Source organism: Salmo salar, unplaced genomic scaffold, assembly GCF_905237065.1.
Source record: "Salmo salar unplaced genomic scaffold, Ssal_v3.1, whole genome shotgun sequence".
NCBI lineage: Eukaryota > Metazoa > Chordata > Actinopteri > Salmoniformes > Salmonidae > Salmo > Salmo salar.
The window spans coordinates 33,949-55,000 of record NW_025548250.1 but is presented as its reverse complement, the minus strand read 5'-3'; the positions used below and the strand labels follow the sequence as shown (position 1 = coordinate 55,000).

General features: G+C 50.0%; 1 pseudogene; it reads right to left on the bottom strand.

Moving 5' to 3' along the window:
• The window catches only part of LOC106596547 (E3 ubiquitin-protein ligase SMURF1-like), a 61,687-nt pseudogene that overhangs the window by 20,753 nt on the left and 19,882 nt on the right, over nt 1-21,052 (bottom strand).

Below are 21,052 nucleotides of genomic sequence, written 5' to 3'. Positions count from 1 at the left end.
ATAGACAGGTGAGTTAAAGGTATGTTCTATGGACAGGTGAGATAAAGGTATGTTCTATGGACAGGTGAGATAAAGGAATGTTCTATGGACAGGTGAGATAAAGGTATGTTCTATAGACAGGTGAGATAAAGGTATGTTCTATAGACAGGTGAGATAAAGGTATGTTCTATAGACAGGTGAGTTTAAAGAATGTTCTATGGACAGGTGAGATAAAGGAATGTTCTATGGACAGGTGAGTTAAAGGTATGTTCTATAGACAGGTGAGATAAAGGTATGTTCTATAGACAGGTGAGATAAAATAATGTTCTATGGACAGGTGAGATAAAGGAATGTTCTATAGACAGGTGAGATAAAATAATGTTCTATGGACAGGTGAGTTAAAGGAATGTTCTATAGACAGGTGAGTTAAAGGAATGTTCTATGGACAGGTGAGATAAAGGTATGTTCTATAGACAGGTGAGATAAAATAATGTTCTATGGACAGGTGAGATAAAGGAATGTTCTATAGACAGGTGAGATAAAATAATGTTCTATGGACAGGTGAGTTAAAGGAATGTTCTATGGACAGGTGAGATAAAGGTATGTTCTATGGACAGGTGAGTTAAAGGAATGTTCTATGGACAGGTGAGATAAAGGTATGTTCTATAGACAGGTGAGTTAAAGGTATGTTCTATAGACAGGTGAGTTAAAGGTATGTTCTATAGACAGGTGAGATAAAGGAATGTTCTATGGACAGGTGAGTTAAAGGAATGTTCTATGGACAGGTGAGTTAAAGGAATGTTCTATGGACAGGTGAGATAAAGGAATGTTCTATAGACAGGTGAGTTAAAGGTATGTTCTATAGACAGGTGAGATAAAAGAATGTTCTATGGACAGGTGAGTTAAAGGAATGTTCTATAGACAGGTGAGATAAAGGAATGTTCTATGGACAGGTGAGATAAAGGTATGTACTATAGACAGGTGAGTTAAAGGTATGTTCTATAGACAGGTGAGATAAAGGTATGTTCTATGGACAGGTGAGATAAAGGAATGTTCTATAGACAGGTGAGTTAAAAGAATGTTCTATGGACAGGTGAGATAAAAGAATGTTCTATAGACAGGTGAGATAAAGGTATGTTCTATAGACAGGTGAGATAAAGGAATGTTCTACGGACAGGTGAGATAAAGGTATGTTCTATAGACAGGTGAGATAAAGGTATGTTCTATAGACAGGTGAGATAAAGGTATGTTCTATAGACAGGTGAGTTTAAAGAATGTTCTATAGACAGGTGAGATAAAGGTATGTTCTATAGACAGGTGAGTTAAAGGTATGTTCTACGGACAGGTGAGTTAAAGGTATGTTCTATAGACAGGTGAGTTAAAGGTATGTTCTATGGACAGGTGAGATAAAAGTAATGTTCTACGGACAGGTGAGATAAAGGTATGTTCTATAGACAGGTGAGATAAAGGTATGTTCTATAGACAGGTGAGATAAAGGTATGTTCTATAGACAGGTGAGATAAAGGTATGTTCTATAGACAGGTGAGATAAAGGTATGTTCTATGGACAGGTGAGATAAAGGTATGTTCTATAGACAGGTGAGATAAAGGTATGTTCTATAGACAGGTGAGTTTAAAGAATGTTCTATAGACAGGTGAGATAAAGGTATGTTCTATAGACAGGTGAGTTAAAGGTATGTTCTATAGACAGGTGAGATAAAGGTATGTTCTATAGACAGGTGAGTTAAAGGTATGTTCTATAGACAGGTGAGTTAAAGGTATGTTCTATAGACAGGTGAGATAAAGGTATGTTCTATAGACAGGTGAGTTAAAGGTATGTTCTATAGACAGGTGAGATAAAGGAATGTTCTATAGACAGGTGAGATAAAGGTATGTTCTATAGACAGGTGAGTTAAAGGTATGTTCTATAGACAGGTGAGTTAAAGGTATGTTCTATAGACAGGTGAGATAAAGGTATGTTCTATAGACAGGTGAGATAAAGGTATGTTCTATAGACAGGTGAGATAAAGGAATGTTCTATGGACAGGTGAGATAAAGGAATGTTCTATAGACAGGTGAGATAAAGGTATGTTCTATAGACAGGTGAGATAAAGGTATGTTCTATAGACAGGTGAGATAAAGGTATGTTCTATAGACAGGTGAGTTAAAGGTATGTTCTACGGACAGGTGAGTTAAAGGAATGTTCTATGGACAGGTGAGATAAAGGTATGTTCTATAGACAGGTGAGATAAAGGAATGTTCTATAGACAGGTGAGATAAAGGTATGTACTATAGACAGGTGAGATAAAGGTATGTTATATAGACAGGTGAGATAAAGGAATGTTCTATAGACAGGTGAGATAAAGGTATGTTATATAGACAGGTGAGATAAAGGAATGTTCTATAGACAGGTGAGTTAAAGGTATGTTCTATAGACAGGTGAGATAAAGGAATGTTCTATAGACAGGTGAGATAAAGGTAAAACCCTTTGGACAACATGGATCCCAAAAAGCAACACATTTGAAGTTCTGGAACGGCCGAATCCGAGTCCAAACCAAATCCCAACAGAGATGTTTGTGGGAGGATCTGGGCCAAAATTCCTCCACATCGAGGTGAGATGACAACTACAGGAAGTGTTTGGTTGGAGTCATGGCAACTACAGTAAATTCCTCCACATCGAGGCGAGATGACAACTACAGGAAGTGTTTGGTTGGAGTCATGGCAACTAAAGGGAACCAGTTATTGAGCGGAAGGTGGAAATCACTTTTCACACGAGGGGCATAACTACGTTTATGAAATAACTGAAATAAGTGCAATAAGTGCAATAAGTGCAATAAGTGTAATAAGTGCAATAAGTGCAATAAGTGTAATAAGTGTGCACCTGATGATGGTGTGAAGCCGAGGGTCAGTGAACTGCGTTGTTCGGTTGTTGTGATCCACAAAGTAGATCCTTCCAGATACCGTACTCCTCACCTCCCATCCGGCCGGCAGAGGACCCAACTCCTCACAGCTCACACTGGTCAGGTCCCTGGACCAATCACAACACACCTCACTGGTCAGATCCCTGGACCAATCACAACACACCTCACTGGTCAGGTGCATGGACCAATCACAACACAGCTCACACTGGTTAGGTCCCTGGACCAATCACAACACACCTCACTATCTGGTCCCTGGACCAATCACAACACACCTCACTATCATGTCCCTGGACCAATCACAACACACCTCACTATCTGGTCCCTGGACCAATCACAACACACCTCACTAGTCAGGTCCCTGGACCAATCACAACACACCTCACTATCTGGTCCCTGGACCAATCACAACACACCTCACTGGTCAGGTCCCTGGACCAATCACAACACACCTCACTATCAAGTCCCTGGACCAATCACAACACACCTCACTATCAGGTCCCTGGGACCAATCACAATACACCTCACTATCAGCTGCCTGGGACCAATCACAACACACCTCACTATCTGGTCCCTGGACCAATCACAATACACCTCACTATCAAGTCCCTGGACCAATCACAATACACCTCACTATCAGGTGCCTGGGACCAATCACAATACACCTTACTGAGCTCTACACCAATCACAACACACCTTACTGAGCTCTAAACCAATCACAACATACCTTACTGAGCTATAAACCAATCACAACACACCTTACTGAGCTCTACACCAATCACAACACACCTTACTGAGCTCTAAACCAATCACAACACACCTTACTGAGCTATAAACCAATCACAACACACCTTACTGAGCTATAAACCAATCACAACACACCTTACTGAGCTATAAACCAATCACAACACACCTTACTGAGCTCTAAAACAATCACAACACACCTTACTGAGCTCTAAACCAATCACAACACACCTTACTGAGCTATAAACCAATCACAACACACCTTACTGAGCTCTACACCAATCACAACACACCTTACTGAGCTATAAACCTTCCAACTGGATTCAGGTAGGGTGGTAAAGGACGAGGTAGTGGGGGAGGATAGATGGAGAGGTAGGGGGGAGGATAGATGGAGAGGTAGGGGAGGTAGGATAGATGGAGAGATAGGGGGAGGATAGATGGAGAGGTAGGGGGAGGATAGATGGAGAGGTAGGGGGAGGTAGGATAGATGGAGAGGTAGGGGGAGGTAGGATAGATGGAGAGGTAGGGGAGGTAGGATAGATGGAGAGGTAGGGGGAGGTAGGATAGATGGAGAGGTAGGGGAGGTAGGATAGATGGAGAGGTAGGGGGGGAGGATAGATGGAGAGGTAGGGGAGGAGAATAGATGGAGAGGTAGGGGGGAGGATAGATGGAGAGGTAGGGGAGAGGTAGGATAGATGGAGAGGTAGGGGTGGTAGGATAGATGGAGAGGTAGGGGGAGGTAGGATAGATGGAGAGGTAGGGGGAGGATAGATGGAGAGGTAGGTAGGATAGATGGAGAGGTAGGGGGGAGGATAGATGGAGAGGTAGGGGGGGAGGATAGATGGAGAGGTAGGGGGAGGTAGGATAGATGGAGAGGTGGGGGAGGATAGATGGAGAGGTAGGGGGAGGATAGATGGAGAGGTAGGGGGTGGTAGGATAGATGGAGAGGTAGGGGGAGGTAGGATAGATGGAGAGGTAGGGGGAGGATAGATGGAGAGGTAGGGGGGAGGTAGGATAGATGGAGAGGTAGGGGAGGATAGATGGAGAGGTAGGGGGGGGAGGATAGATGGAGAGGTAGGGGGGAGGATAGATGGAGAGGTAGGGGGGAGGATAGATGGAGAGGTAGGGGGGAGGTAGGATAGATGGAGAGGTAGGGGGAGGTAGGATAGATGGAGAGGTAGGGGGAGGATAGATGGAGAGGTAGGGGGAGGTAGGATAGATGGAGAGGTAGGGGGAGGATAGATGGAGAGGTAGGGGGAGGTAGGATAGATGGAGAGGTAGGGGGAGGATAGATGGAGAGGTAGGGGGGAGGATAGATGGAGAGGTAGGGGGAGGATAGATGGAGAGGTAGGGGGAGGATAGATGGAGAGGTAGGGGGGAGGATAGATGGAGAGGTAGGGGGAGGATAGATGGAGAGGTAGGGGGGAGGTAGGATAGATGGAGAGGTAGGGGGGAGGATAGATGGAGAGGTAGGGGGGAGGATAGATGGAGAGGTAGGGGGGAGGATAGATGGAGAGGTAGGGGGAGGATAGATGGAGAGGTAGGGGGAGGATAGATGGAGAGGTAGGGGGGTAGGATAGATGGAGAGGTAGGGGGGAGGATAGATGGAGAGGTAGGGGGAGGTAGGATAGATGGAGAGGTAGGGGGAGGATAGATGGAGAGGTAGGGGGAGGATAGATGGAGAGGTAGGGGGAGGATAGATGGAGAGGTAGGGGGAGGATAGATGGAGAGGTAGGGGGAGGTAGGATAGATGGAGAGGTAGGGGGAGGTTAGATGGAGAGGTAGGGGGGAGGATAGATGGAGAGGTAGGGAGAGGAGGATAGATGGAGAGGTAGGGGGGAGGATAGATGGAGAGGTAGGGGGGAGGATAGATGGAGAGGTAGGGGGAGGATAGATGGAGAGGTAGGGGGGAGGATAGATGGAGAGGTAGGGGGAGGTAGGATAGATGGAGAGGTGGGGGAGGTAGATAGATGGAGAGGTAGGGGGGGAGGTAGGATAGATGGAGAGGTAGGGGGAGGTAGGATAGATGGAGAGGTAGGGGGAGGTAGGATAGATGGAGAGGTAGGGGAGGATAGATGGAGAGGTGGGGGGAGGTAGGATAGATGGAGAGGTAGGGGGGAGGTAGGATAGATGGAGAGGTAGGGGGGGAGGATAGATGGAGAGGTAGGGGGAGGATAGATGGAGAGGTAGGGGGGAGGTAGGATAGATGGAGAGGTAGGGGGAGGATAGATGGAGAGGTAGGGTGGTGGTAGGATAGATGGAGAGGTAGGGGGGAGGTAGGATAGATGGAGAGGTAGGGGGGAGGCAAGATGGAGAGGTAGGGGGAGGATAGATGGAGAGGTAGGGGGAGGATAGATGGAGAGGTAGGGGGGAGGATAGATGGAGAGGTAGGGGGAGGATAGATGGAGAGGTAGGGGGAGGTAGGATAGATGGAGAGGTGGGGGGGAGGTAGGATAGATGGAGAGGTAGGGGGGAGGATAGATGGAGAGGTAGGGGGGAGGATAGATGGAGAGTTAGGGGGGAGGTAGGATAGATGGAGAGGTAGGGGGAGGTAGGATAGATGGAGAGGTAGGGGGGAGGATAGATGGATAGGTAGGGGGGTGGTAGGATAGATGGAGAGGTAGGGGGGAGGATAGATGGAGAGGTAGGGGGGAGGTAGGATAGATGGAGAGGTAGGGGGAGGATAGATGGATAGGTAGGGGGGTGGTAGGATAGATGGAGAGGTAGGGGGGGAGGATAGATGGAGAGGTAGGGGGGAGGTAGGATAGATGGAGAGGTAGGGGGGAGGTAGGATAGATGGAGAGGTAGGGGGAGGATAGATGGAGAGGTAGGGGGAGGATAGATGGAGAGGTAGGGGGGAGGATTGATGGAGAGGTAGGGGGGAGGTAGGATAGATGGAGAGGTAGGGGGGAGGTAGGGGGGGAGGATAGATGGAGAGGTAGGGGAGGATAGATGGAGAGGTAGGGGGAGGATAGATGGAGAGGTAGGGGGGAGGATAGATGGAGAGGTAGGGGGAGGATAGATGGAGAGGTAGGGGGGGAGGCTAGATGGAGAGGTAGGGGAGGTAGGATAGATGGAGAGGTAGGGGGGAGGATAGATGGAGAGGTAGGGGGAGGATAGATGGAGAGGTAGGGGGGAGGATTGATGGAGAGGTAGGGGGAGGTAGGATAGATGGAGAGGTAGGGGAGGTAGGATAGATGGAGAGGTAGGGGGAGGTAGGATAGATGGAGAGGTAGGGGGAGGATAGATGGAGAGGTAGGGGAGAGGTAGGATAGATGGAGAGGTAGGGGGAGGTAGGATAGATGGAGAGGTAGGGGGAGGATAGATGGAGAGGTAGGGGGAGGATAGATGGAGAGGTAGTGGGGGAGGTAGGATAGATGGAGAGGTAGGGGGGAGGATAGATGGAGAGGTAGGGGGGAGGATAGATGGAGAGGTAGTGGGGAGGTAGGATAGATGGAGAGGTAGGGGGGAGGATAGATGGAGAGGTAGTGGGGAGGATCGATGGAGAGGTAGGGGAGGAGGTAGGATAGATGGAGAGGTAGGGGGAGGTAGGATAGATGGAGAGGTAGGGGGGAGGATAGATGGAGAGGTAGGGGGGAGGATAGATGGAGAGGTAGGGGGAGGATAGTTGGAGAGGTAGTGGGGAGGATAGATGGAGAGGTAGTGGGGGGAGGATTGATGGAGAGGTAGGGGGGAGGATTGATGGAGAGGTAGGGGGGAGGATAGATGGAGAGGTAGTGGGGAGGTAGGATAGATGGAGAGGTAGGGGGAGGTAGGATAGATGGAGAGGTAGGGGGAGGATAGATGGAGAGGTAGTGGGGGAGGTAGGATAGATGGAGAGGTAGGGGAGGTAGGATAGATGGAGAGGTAGGGGGAGGATAGATGGAGAGGTAGTGGGGGAGGTAGGATAGATGGAGAGTTAGGGGGAGGATAGATGGAGAGGTAGTGGGGAGGTAGGATAGATGGAGAGGTAGGGGGAGGATAGATGGAGAGGTAGTGGGGGAGGATCGATGGAGAGGTGGGGGGAGGATAGATGGAGAGGTAGGGGGAGGATAGATGGAGAGGTAGGGCGGAGGTAGGATAGATGGAGAGGTAGGGGGGAAGTAGGATAGATGGAGAGGCAGGGGGGAGGATAGATGGAGAGGTAGGGGGAGGATAGATGGAGAGGTAGTGGGGAGGATAGATGGAGAGGTATGGGGAGGATAGATGGAGAGGTAGGGGGGAGGATAGATGGAGAGGTAGGGGGGGTGGTAGGATAGATGGAGAGGTAGGGGGGGTAGGATAGATGGAGAGGTAGGGGGGGAGGATAGATGGAGAGGTAGGGGGAGGATAGATGGGGAGGATAGATGGAGAGGTAGGGGGAGGTAGGATAGATGGAGAGGTAGGGGGGAGGATAGATGGAGAGGTAGGGGGAGGATAGATGGAGAGGTAGGGGGGAGGATAGATGGAGAGGTAGGGGGAGGTAGGATAGATGGAGAGGTAGGGGGAGGATAGATGGAGAGGTAGGGGGAGGATAGATGGAGAGGTAGGGGGAGGTAGGATAGATGGAGAGGTAGGGGAGGTAGGATAGATGGAGAGGTAGGGGGGAGGATAGATGGAGAGGTAGGGGGGAGGATAGATGGAGAGGTAGGGGGAGGATAGATGGAGAGGTAGGGGGGGAGGTAGGATAGATGGAGAGGTAGGGGGAGGATAGATGGAGAGGTAGGGGGAGGATAGATGGAGAGGTAGGGAGGAGGATAGATGGAGAGGTAGGGGAGGTAGGATAGATGGAGAGATAGGGGGAGGATAGATGGAGAGGGAGTGGGGAGGTAGAATAGATGGAGAGATAGGGGGGAGGATAGATGGAGAGGTAGGGGGGAGGTAGGATAGATGGAGAGGTAGGGGGAGGATAGATGGAGAGGTAGGGGGAGGATAGATGGAGAGGTAGTGGGGGAGGTAGGATAGATGGAGAGATAGGGGGAGGATAGATGGAGAGGTAGGGGGGAGGATAGATGGAGAGGTAGGGGGAGGTAGGATAGATGGAGAGGTAGGGGGAGGTAGGATAGATGGAGAGGTAGGGAGGAGGATAGATGGAGAGGTAGTGGGGAGGGAGGATAGATGGAGAGGTAGGGGGAGGATAGATGGAGAGGTAGGGGGGAGGATAGATGGAGAGGTAGGGGGGAGGTAGGATAGATGGAGAGGTAGGGGGGAGGATAGATGGAGAGGTAGGGGGAGGATAGATGGAGAGGTAGTGGGGGAGGTAGGATAGATGGAGAGGTAGGGGGGAGGATAGATGGAGAGGTAGGGGGGAGGATAGATGGAGAGGTAGGGAGGTAGGATAGATGGAGAGGTAGGGGGGAGGTAGGATAGATGGAGAGGTAGTGGGGGAGGTAGGATAGATGGAGAGGTAGGGGGGGAGGATAGATGGAGAGGTAGGGGGGAGGTAGGATAGATGGTAGAGGGTAGTATGGTGAGGGTAGTATAGTGAGGGTAGTATAGTGAGGGTAGTATAGTGAGGGTAGAGGGTAGTATAGTGAGGGTAGTATGGTGAGGGTAGTATAGTGAGGGTAGAGGGTAGTATAGTGAGGGTAGTATAGTGAGGGTAGAGGGTAGTATAGTGAGGGTAGAGGGTAGTATAGTAACGGTAGAGGGTAGTATAGTGAGGGTAGAGGGTAGTATAGTGAGGGTAGAGGGTAGTATAGTGAGGGTAGTATAGTGAGGGTAGAGGGTAGTATAGTGAGGGTAGAGGGTAGTATAGTAACGGTAGAGGGTAGTATAGTGAGGGTAGAGGGTAGTATAGTGAGGGTAGAGGATAGTATAGTAACGGTAGAGGGTAGTATAGTGAGGGTAGTATAGTGAGGGTAGTATAGTGAGGGTAGTATAGTGAGGGTAGTATAGTGAGGGTAGAGGGTAGTATAGTGAGGGTAGAGGGTAGGATAGTGAGGGTAGTATAGTGAGGGTAGTATAGTGAGGGTAGAGGGTAGTATAGTGAGGGTAGTATAGTGAGGGTAGTATAGTGAGGGTAGAGGGTAGTATAGTGAGGGTAGTATAGTGAGGGCAGTATAGTGAGGGTAGAGGGTAGTATAGTGAGGGTAGTATAGTGAGGGTAGTATAGTGAGGTCAGTATAGTGAGGGCAGTATAGTGAGGGTAGAGGGTAGTATAGTGAGGGTAGTATAGTGAGGGCAGTATAGTGAGGGTAGTATAGTGAGGGTAGTATAGTGAGGGTAGTATAGTGAGGGTAGAGGGTAGTATAGTGAGGGCAGTATAGTGAGGGTAGTATAGTGAGGGTAGTATAGTGAGGGTAGAGGGTAGTATAGTGAGGGTAGTATAGTGAGGGTAGTATAGTGAGGGTAGTATAGTGAGGGTAGTATAGTGAGGGTAGAGGGTAGTATAGTGAGGGCAGTATAGTGAGGGTAGTGTAGTGAGGGTAGAGGGTAGTATAGTGAGGGCAGTATAGTGAGGGTTGTATAGTGAGGGTAGTATAGTGAGGGTAGAGGGTAGTATAGTGAGGGTAGTGTAGTGAGGGTAGTGTAGTGAGGGTAGTGTAGTGAGGGTAGTATAGTGAGGGTAGTATAGTGAGGGTAGAGGGTAGTATAGTGAGGGTAGTATAGTGAGGGTAGTATAGTGAGGGTAGTATAGTGAGGGTAGTATTGTGAGGGTAGAGGGTAGTATAGTGAGGGCAGTATAGTGAGGGTAGTATAGTGAGGGTAGAGGGTAGTGTAGTGAGGGTAGTGTAGTGAGGGTAGTGTAGTGAGGGTAGTATAGTGAGGGTAGTATAGTGAGGGTAGTATAGTGAGGGCAGTATAGTGAGGGTAGTATAGTGAGGGTAGTGGGTAGTGTAGTGAGGGTAGTATAGTGAGGGTAGTATAGTGAGGGTAGTATAGTGAGGGTAGTGGGTAGTGTAGTGAGGGTAGTATAGTGAGGGTAGTATAGTGAGGGTAGTATAGTGAGGGTAGTATAGTGAGGGCAGTATAGTTAGGGTAGAAGGTAGTATAGTGAGGGTAGAGGGTAGTATAGTGAGGGTAGAGGGTAGTATAGTGAGGGTAGAGGGTAGTATAGTGAGGGTAGTGTAGTGAGGGTAGTATAGTGAGGGCAGTATAGTGAGGGTAGTATAGTGAGGGTAGTATAGTGAGGGTAGTATAGTGAGGGCAGTATAGTGAGGGTAGTATAGTGAGGGTAGAGGGTAGTATAGTGAGGGTAGTATAGTGAGGGTAGTATAGTGAGGGTAGTATAGTGAGGGTAGTATAGTGAGGGTAGAGGGTAGTATAGTGAGGGTAGTGTAGTGAGGGTAGTATAGTGAGGGTAGTATAGTGAGGGTAGTATAGTGAGGGTAGTATAGTGAGGGTAGAGGGTAGTATAGTGAGGGTAGTGTAGTGAGGGTAGTATAGTGAGGGTAGTATAGTGAGGGTAGTATAGTGAGGGTAGAGGGTAGTATAGTGAGGGTAGTATAGTGAGGGTAGTATAGTGAGGGTAGAGGGTAGTATAGTGAGGGTAGAGGGTAGTATAGTGAGGGTAGAGGGTTGTATAGTGAGGGTAGTATAGTGAGGGTAGTATAGTGAGGGTAGTATAGTGAGGGTAGTATAGTGAGGGTAGAGGGTAGTATAGTGAGGGTAGAGGGTAGTATAGTGAGGGTAGTATTGTGAGGGTAGTATAGTGAGGGTAGTATGTGAGGGTAGAGGGCAGTATAGTGAGGGTAGAGGGTAGTATAGTGAGGGTAGTATTGTGAGGGTAGTATAGTGAGGGTAGTATGTGAGGGTAGAGGGTAGTATAGTGAGGGTAGTATAGTGAGGGTAGTATAGTGAGGGTAGTATAGTGAGGGTAGTATAGTGAGGGTAGTATAGTGAGGGTAGTATAGTGAGGGTAGTACCTGGGTATTCGCGGGTCGTGCCAGGTACTGACTCCCGTCTGTGTGTGGAGAAAATAAACCTGTCCTTGGACTGTAGTGCGCTGCTCTGTAACACACACACACACACACACACACACACACACACACACACACACACACACACACACACACACACACACACACACACACACACACACAGGTCACACACTGCTGTCTGTCTTGACCGGAGCAGCCACACCTGCTCAATATCACACACCTGGCCCTGCTCAATATCACACACCTGGCCCTGCTCAATATCACACACCTGCTCAATATCACACACCTGGCCCTGCTCAATATCACACACCTGGCCCTGCTCAATATCACACACCTGGCCCTGCTCAATATCACACACCTGGCCCTGCTCAATAGCACACACCTGGCCCTGCTCAATATCACACACCTGGCCCTGCTCAATATCACACACCTGGCCCTGCTCAATATCACACACCTGCTCAATATCACACACCTGCTCAATATCACACACCTGGCCCTGCTCAATATCACACACCTGCTCAATATCACACACCTGTCCCTGCTCAATATCACACACCTGGCCCTGCTCAATATCACACACCTGCTCAATATCACACACCTGCTCAATATCACACACCTGGCCCTGCTCAATATCACACACCTGGCCCTGCTCAATATCACACACCTGGCCCTGCTCAATATCACACACCTGGCCCTGCTCAATAGCACACACCTGGCCCTGCTCAATATCACACACCTGGCCCTGCTCAATATCACACACCTGGCCCTGCTCAATATCACACACCTGCTCAATATCACACACCTGCTCAATATCACACACCTGGCTCTGCTCAATATCACACACCTGGCCCTGCTCAATATCACACACCTGCTCAATATCACACACCTGGCCCTGCTCAATATCACACACCTGGCCCTGCTCAATATCACACACCTGCTCAATATCACACACCTGCTCAATATCACACACCTGCTCAATATCACACACCTGGCCCTGCTCAATATCACACACCTGCTCAATATCACACACCTGTCCCTGCTCAATATCACACACCTGCTCAATATCACACACCTGGCCCTGCTCAATATCACACACCTGCTCAATATCACACACCTGCTCAATATCACACACCTGCTCAATATCACACACCTGCTCAATATCACACCTGCTCAATATCACACACCTGGCCCTGCTCAATATCACACACCTGCTCAATATCACACACCTGCTCAATATCACACACCTGCTCAATATCACACACCTGGCCCTGCTCAATATCACACACCTGGCCCTGCTCAATATCACACACCTGCTCAATATCACACACCTGGCCCTGCTCAATATCACACACCTGCTCAATATCACACACCTGGCCCTGCTCAATATCACACACCTGGCCCTGCTCAATATCACACACCTGGCCCTGCTCAATATCACACACCTGCTCAATATCACACTCCTGCTCAATATCAAACACCTGGCCCTGCTCAATATCACACACCTGGCCCTGCTCAATATCACACACCTGGCCCTGCTCAATATCACACACCTGGCCCTGCTCAATATCACACACCTGGCCCTGCTCAATATCACACACCTGGCCCTGCTCAATATCTCACACCTGGCCCTGCTCAATATCATAAACCTGGCCCTGCTCAATATCACACACCTGCTCAATATCACACACCTGGCCCTGCTCAATATCACACACCTGGCCCTGCTCAATATCACACACCTGCTCAATATCACACACCTGGCCCTGCTCAATATCACACACCTGGCCCTGCTCAATATCACACACCTGCTCAATATCACACACCTGGCCCTGCTCAATATCACACACCTGGCCCTGCTCAATATCACACACCTGCTCAATATCACACACCTGGCCCTGCTCAATATCACACACCTGCTCAATATCACACACCTGGCCCTGCTCAATAGCACACACCTGGCCCTGCTCAATATCACACACCTGGCCCTGCTCAATATCACACACCTGGCCCTGCTCAATATCACACACCTGCTCAATATCACACACCTGCTCAATATCACACACCTGGCTCTGCTCAATATCACACACCTGGCCCTGCTCAATATCACACACCTGCTCAATATCACACACCTGTCCCTGCTCAATATCACACACCTGGCCCTGCTCAATATCACACACCTGCTCAATATCACACACCTGCTCAATATCACACACCTGCTCAATATCACACACCTGGCCCTGCTCAATATCACACACCTGCTCAATATCACACACCTGCTCAATATCACACACCTGCTCAATATCACACACCTGGCCCTGCTCAATATCACACACCTGCTCAATATCACACACCTGCTCAATATCACACACCTGCTCAATATCACACACCTGCTCAATATCACACCTGCTCAATATCACACACCTGGCCCTGCTCAATATCACACACCTGCTCAATATCACACACCTGCTCAATATCACACACCTGCTCAATATCACACACCTGGCCCTGCTCAATATCACACACCTGGCCCTGCTCAATATCACACACCTGCTCAATATCACACACCTGGCCCTGCTCAATATCACACACCTGCTCAATATCACACACCTGGCCCTGCTCAATATCACACACCTGGCCCTGCTCAATATCACACACCTGCTCAATATCACACACCTGCTCAATATCAAACACCTGGCCCTGCTCAATATCACACACCTGGCCCTGCTCAATATCACACACCTGCTCAATATCACACACCTGGCCCTGCTCAATATCACACACCTGCTCAATATCACACACCTGGCCCTGCTCAATATCACACACCTGGCCCTGCTCAATATCACACACCTGGCCCTGCTCAATATCACACACCTGCTCAATATCACACACCTGCTCAATATCAAACACCTGGCCCTGCTCAATATCACACACCTGGCCCTGCTCAATATCACACACCTGGCCCTGCTCAATATCACACACCTGGCCCTGCTCAATATCACACACCTGCTCAATATCACACACCTGCTCAATATCAAACACCTGGCCCTGCTCTATATCACACACCTGGCCCTGCTCAATATCACACACCTGCTCAATATCACACACCTGGCCCTGCTCAATATCACACACCTGGCCCTGCTCAATATCACACACCTGCTCAATATCACACACCTGGCCCTGCTCAATATCACACACCTGGCCCTGCTCAATATCACACACCTGCTCAATATCACACACCTGCTCAATATCACACACCTGGCCCTGCTCAATATCACACACCTGCTCAATATCACACACCTGCTGCTCTCTCTCTCTCTCTCTCTCTCTCTCTCTCTCTCTCTCTCTCTCTCTCTCTCTCTCTCTCTCTCTCTCTCTCTCTCACCATATCCTTCAGGCAGATCTGGTGATTGGTTGCCATGCGGTCGGTTCTGAGGGTTGTGGGTGTGTCTTTGGGAATCCTGGTCTCTGATTCGCTGAGCCTGGAGCCGGTTCTCCTGGTTGGGTGAATCCGGTGGACAGGTCCCGCCCCCGGCGGCTCCCGTGGGGTCTGAGTACGGCAGTGGCTCCTCACTGAAACAGCTCTCAAACACAGGCCTATACACACACACACACACACACACACACACACACACACACACACAGTTACACACACACACACACACACACACACACACACACACACACACACACGTTACATACACACACGTTACATACACACACACACACACACACACACACACACACACACAGAGACACACACAGAGACACACACACACACGTTACATACACGTTACACACACACACACACACACACACACACAGAGACACACACACACACGTTACATACACGTTACACACACACACACACACACACACACACACACACACACACACACACACACACACACACCCCTGTTACACACACACACACGTTACATACACACACACACACACACAGAGACACACACAGAGACACACACAGAGACACACAACACACACACACCCCTGTTACACACACACACACACCCCCCCGTTAATCCTCACCCCTCGTTCTCTAACAGTGCTCTACAGTCGACCACAGGTCCTCCGCTGCCCAAACCATCTCTGGTCTGGACCCACACACACACACACACACACACACCCTGTTACACACACACACACACACACCCCTGTTACACACACACACACACACACACACACACACCCCCACCCCCCTGTTAATCCTCACCCCTCGTTTCTCTAACAGTGCTCTACAGTCGACCACAGGTCCTCCGCTGCCCAAACCATCTCTGGTCTGGAGGCTCACTGGAAAACACAATGAACAGACATTACACACACAGTCTAGTACAGCTAACCTAGTGGGGACCCTAACCCCTACCCCTAACCCCTACCCTTAACCCCTACCCCTTAACCTAGTGGGGACCCTAACCCCTACCCTTAACCCCTACCCTTAACCCCTACCCCTTAACCTAACCCCTACCCCTACCCCTACCCATAACCCCTACAGCTAACCTAGTGGGGACCCCCAACCCCTACCCTTAACCCCTACCCTTAACCCCTACCCCTTAACCTAACCCCTACCCTTAACCCCTACCCTTAACCCCTACAGCTAACCTAGTGGGGACCCCTACCCTTAACCCCTACCCTTAACCCCTACAGCTAACCTAGTGGGGACCCTAACCCCTACCCTTAACCCCTACCCTAACCCCTACAGCTAACCTAGTGGGGACCCCTAACCCCTAACCCCTACCCTTAACACCTACCCCTTAACCCCTACAGCTAACCTAGTGGGGACCCTAACCCCTACCCTTAACCCCTACCCTTAACCCCTACCCCTACAGCTAACCTAGTGGGGACCCCTAACCCCTACCCTTAACCCCTACCCTTAACCCCTACCCCTTAACCTAACCCCTACCCCTACCCCTACCCTTAACCCCTACCCCTTAACCTAACTCCTACCCTTAACCCCTACCCTTAACCCCTACAGCTAACCTAGTGGGGACCCCTAACCCCTACCCTTAACCCCTACCCCTAACCCCTACAGCTAACCTAGTGGAGACCCTAACCCCTACCCTTAACCCCTACCCTTAACACCTACCCCTTAACCCCTACAGCTAACCTAGTGGGGACCCTAACCCCTACCCTTAACCCCTACCCTTAACCCCTACAGCTAACCTAGTGGGGACCCCAACCCCTACCCTTAACCCCTACCCTAACCCCTACAGCTAACCTAGTGGGGACCCCTAACCCCTACCCTTAACCCCTACCCTAACCCCTACAGCTAACCTAGTGGGGACCCTAACCCCTACCCTTAACCCCTACAGCTAACCTAGTGGGGACCCCTAACCCCTACCCTTAACCCCTACCCTTAACCCCTACCCCCTAACCCCTACCCTTAATCCCTACCCCTTAACCCAACCCCTAACCCCTACCCTAACCCCTACCCTTAACCCCTACCCCTTAACCTAACCCCTACCCTAACCCCTAACCCCTACCCCTTAACCTAACCCCTACCCCTAACCCCTACCCTACCCTTAACATAACCCCTACCCCTAACCCCTAACCCCTACCCCTAACCCCTAACCCCTACAGCTAACCTAGTGGGGACCCTAACCCCTACCCTTAACCCCTACCCTTAACCCCTACAGCTAACCTAGTGGGGACCCTAACCCCTACCCTTAACCCCTACCCTAACCCCTACAGCTAACCTAGTGGGGACCCCTAACCCCTACCCTTAACCCCTACCCTAACCCCTACAGCTAACCTAGTGGGGACCCTAACCCCTACCCTTAACCCCTACAGCTAACCTAGTGGGGACCCCTAACCCCTACCCTTAACCCCTACCCTTAACCCCTACCCCTAACCCCTACCCTTAATCCCTACCCTTAACCTAACCCCTACCCTAACCCCTACCCTTAACCCCTACCCCTTAACCTAACCCCTACCCTAACCCCTAACCCCTACCCCTTAACCTAACCCCTACCCTACCCTTAACATAACCCCTACCCCTAACCCCTACCCCTAACCCCTAACCCCTAACCCCTACCCTAACCCCTACAGCTAACCCCTAACACCTACCCTAACCCCTACCCCTACCCCCTAACCCCTACCCTACCCCTAACCTAACCCCTAACCCCATAACCCCTACCCTAACCCCTACCCCTAACCCCTACCCTAACCCCTACCCCACCCCTAACCCCTACCCTAACCCCTACCCCTACCCCTAACCCCTAAACCCCTACCCTAACCCCTACCCCTAACCCCTACCCTACCCCTAACCCCTACCCTAACCCCTACCTCTACCCCTAACCCCTAATCCCTACCCTAACCCTAACCCCTACCCCTCCCCCTACCCTAACCCCTAACCCCTAACCCCAGTCTAGTACAGCTAACCTTGTTACCCCCTAACCCCAGTCTAGTACAGCTAACCTTGTTACCCCCTAACCCCAGTCTAGTAGAGCTAACCTTGTTACCCCCTAACCCCAGTCTAGTACAGCTAACCTTGTTACCCCCTAACCCCAGTCTAGTACAGCTAACCTTGTTACCCCCTAACCCCAGTCTAGTACAGCTAACCTTGTTACCCCCTAACCCCAGTCTAGTACAGCTAACCTTGTTACCCCCTAACCCCAGTCTAGTACAGCTAACCTTGTTACCCCCTAACCCCAGTCTAGTACAGCTAACCTTGTTACCCCTAACCCCAGTCTAGTACAGCTAACCTTGTTACCCCCTAACCCCAGTCTAGTACAGCTAACCTTGTTACCCCCTAACCCCAGTCTAGTACAGCTAACCTTGTTACCCCTAACCCCAGTCTAGTACAGCTAACCTTGTTACCCCTAACCCCAGTCTAGTACAGCTAACCTTGTTACCCCCTAACCCCAGTCTAGTACAGCTAACCTTGTTACCCCTAACCCCAGTCTAGTACAGCTAACCTTGTTACCCCCTAACCCCAGTCTAGTACAGCTAACCTTGTTACCCCCTAACCCCAGTCTAGTACAGCTAACCTTGTTACCCCCTAACCCCAGTCTAGTACAGCTAACCTTGTTACCCCCTAACCCCAGTCTAGTACAGCTAACCTTGTTACCCCCTAACCCCAGTCTAGTACAGCTAACCTTGTTACCCCTAACCCCAGTCTAGTACAGCTAACCTTGTTACCCCTAACCCCAGTCTAGTACAGCTAACCTTGTTACCCCTAACCCCAGTCTAGTACAGCTAACCTTGTTACCCCCTAACCCCAGTCTAGTACAGCTAACCTTGTTACCCCCTAACCCCAGTCTAGTACAGCTAACCTTGTTACCCCCTAACCCCAGTCTAGTACAGCTAACCTTGTTACCCCCTAACCCCAGTCTAGTACAGCTAACCTTGTTACCCCCTAACCCCAGTCTAGTACAGCTAACCTTGTTACCCCCTAACCCCAGTCTAGTACAGCTAACCTTGTTACCCCTAACCCCAGTCTAGTACAGCTAACCTTGTTACCCCCTAACCCCAGTCTAGTACAGCTAACCTTGTTACCCCCTAACCCCAGTCTAGTACAGCTAACCTTGTTACCCCTAACCCCAGTCTAGTACAGCTAACCTTGTTACCCCTAACCCCAGTCTAGTACAGCTAACCTTGTTACCCCTAACCCCAGTCTAGTACAGCTAACCTTGTTACCCCTAACCCCAGTCTAGTACAGCTAACCTTGTTACCCCCTAACCCCAGTCTAGTACAGCTAACCTTGTTACCCCTAACCCCAGTCTAGTACAGCTAACCTTGTTACCCCCTAACCCCAGTCTAGTACAGCTAACCTTGTTACCCCCTAACCCCAGTCTAGTACAGCTAACCTTGTTACCCCTAACCCCAGTCTAGTACAGCTAACCTTGTTACCCCCTAACCCCAGTCTAGTACAGCTAACCTTGTTACCCCCTAACCCCAGTCTAGTACAGCTAACCTTGTTACCCCCTAACCCCAGTCTAGTACAGCTAACCTTGTTACCCCCTAACCCCAGTCTAGTACAGCTAACCTTGTTACCCCCTAACCCCAGTCTAGTACAGCTAACCTTGTTACCCCCTAACCCCAGTCTAGTACAGCTAACCTTGTTACCCCCTAACCCCAGTCTAGTACAGCTAACCTTGTTACCCCTAACCCCAGTCTAGTACAGCTAACCTTGTTACCCCCTAACCCCAGTCTAGTACAGCTAACCTTGTTACCCCTAACCCCAGTCTAGTACAGCTAACCTTGTTACCCCCTAACCCCAGTCTAGTACAGCTAACCTTGTTACCCCCTAACCCCAGTCTAGTACAGCTAACCTTGTTACCCCCTAACCCCAGTCTAGTACAGCTAACCTTGTTACCCCCTAACCCCAGTCTAGTACAGCTAACCTTGTTACCCCCTAACCCCAGTCTAGTACAGCTAACCTTGTTACCCCCTAACCCCAGTCTAGTACAGCTAACCTTGTTACCCCCTAACCCCAGTCTAGTACAGCTAACCTTGTTACCCCCTAACCCCAGTCTAGTACAGCTAACCTTGTTACCCCTAACCCCAGTCTAGTACAGCTAACCTTGTTACCCCCTAACCCCAGTCTAGTACAGCTAACCTTGTTACCCCCTAACCCCAGTCTAGTACAGCTAACCTTGTTACCCCTAACCCCAGTCTAGTACAGCTAACCTTGTTACCCCTAACCCCAGTCTAGTACAGCTAACCTTGTTACCCCCTAACCCCAGTCTAGTACAGCTAACCTTGTTACCCCTAACCCCAGTCTAGTACAGCTAACCTTGTTACCCCTAACCCCAGTCTAGTACAGCTAACCTTGTTACCCCCTAACCCCAGTCTAGTACAGCTAACCTTGTTACCCCCTAACCCCAGTCTAGTACAGCTAACCTTGTTACCCCCTAACCCCAGTCTAGTACAGCTAACCTTGTTACCCCCTAACCCCAGTCTAGTACAGCTAACCTTGTTGGACCCCTAACCCCAGTCTAGTACAGCTAACCTTGTTACCCCCTAACCCCAGTCTAGTACAGCTAACCTTGTTACCCCCTAACCCCAGTCTAGTACAGCTAACCTTGTTACCCCTAACCCCAGTCTAGTACAGCTAACCTTGTTACCCCCTAACCCCAGTCTAGTACAGCTAACCTTGTTACCCCCTAACCCCAGTCTAGTACAGCTAACCTTGTTACCCCCTAACCCCAGTCTAGTACAGCTAACCTTGTTACCCCTAACCCCAGTCTAGTACAGCTAACCTTGTTACCCCCTAACCCCAGTCTAGTACAGCTAACCTTGTTACCCCTAACCCCAGTCTAGTACAGCTAACCTTGTTACCCCTAACCCCAGTCTAGTACAGCTAACCTTGTTACCCCCTAACCCCAGTCTAGTACAGCTAACCTTGTTACCCCTAACCCCAGTCTAGTACAGCTAACCTTGTTACCCCCTAACCCCAGTCTAGTACAGCTAACCTTGTTACCCCCTAACCCCAGTCTAGTACAGCTAACCTTGTTACCCCCTAACCCCAGTCTAGTACAGCTAACCTTGTTACCCCCTAACCCCAGTCTAGTACAGCTAACCTTGTTACCCCCTAACC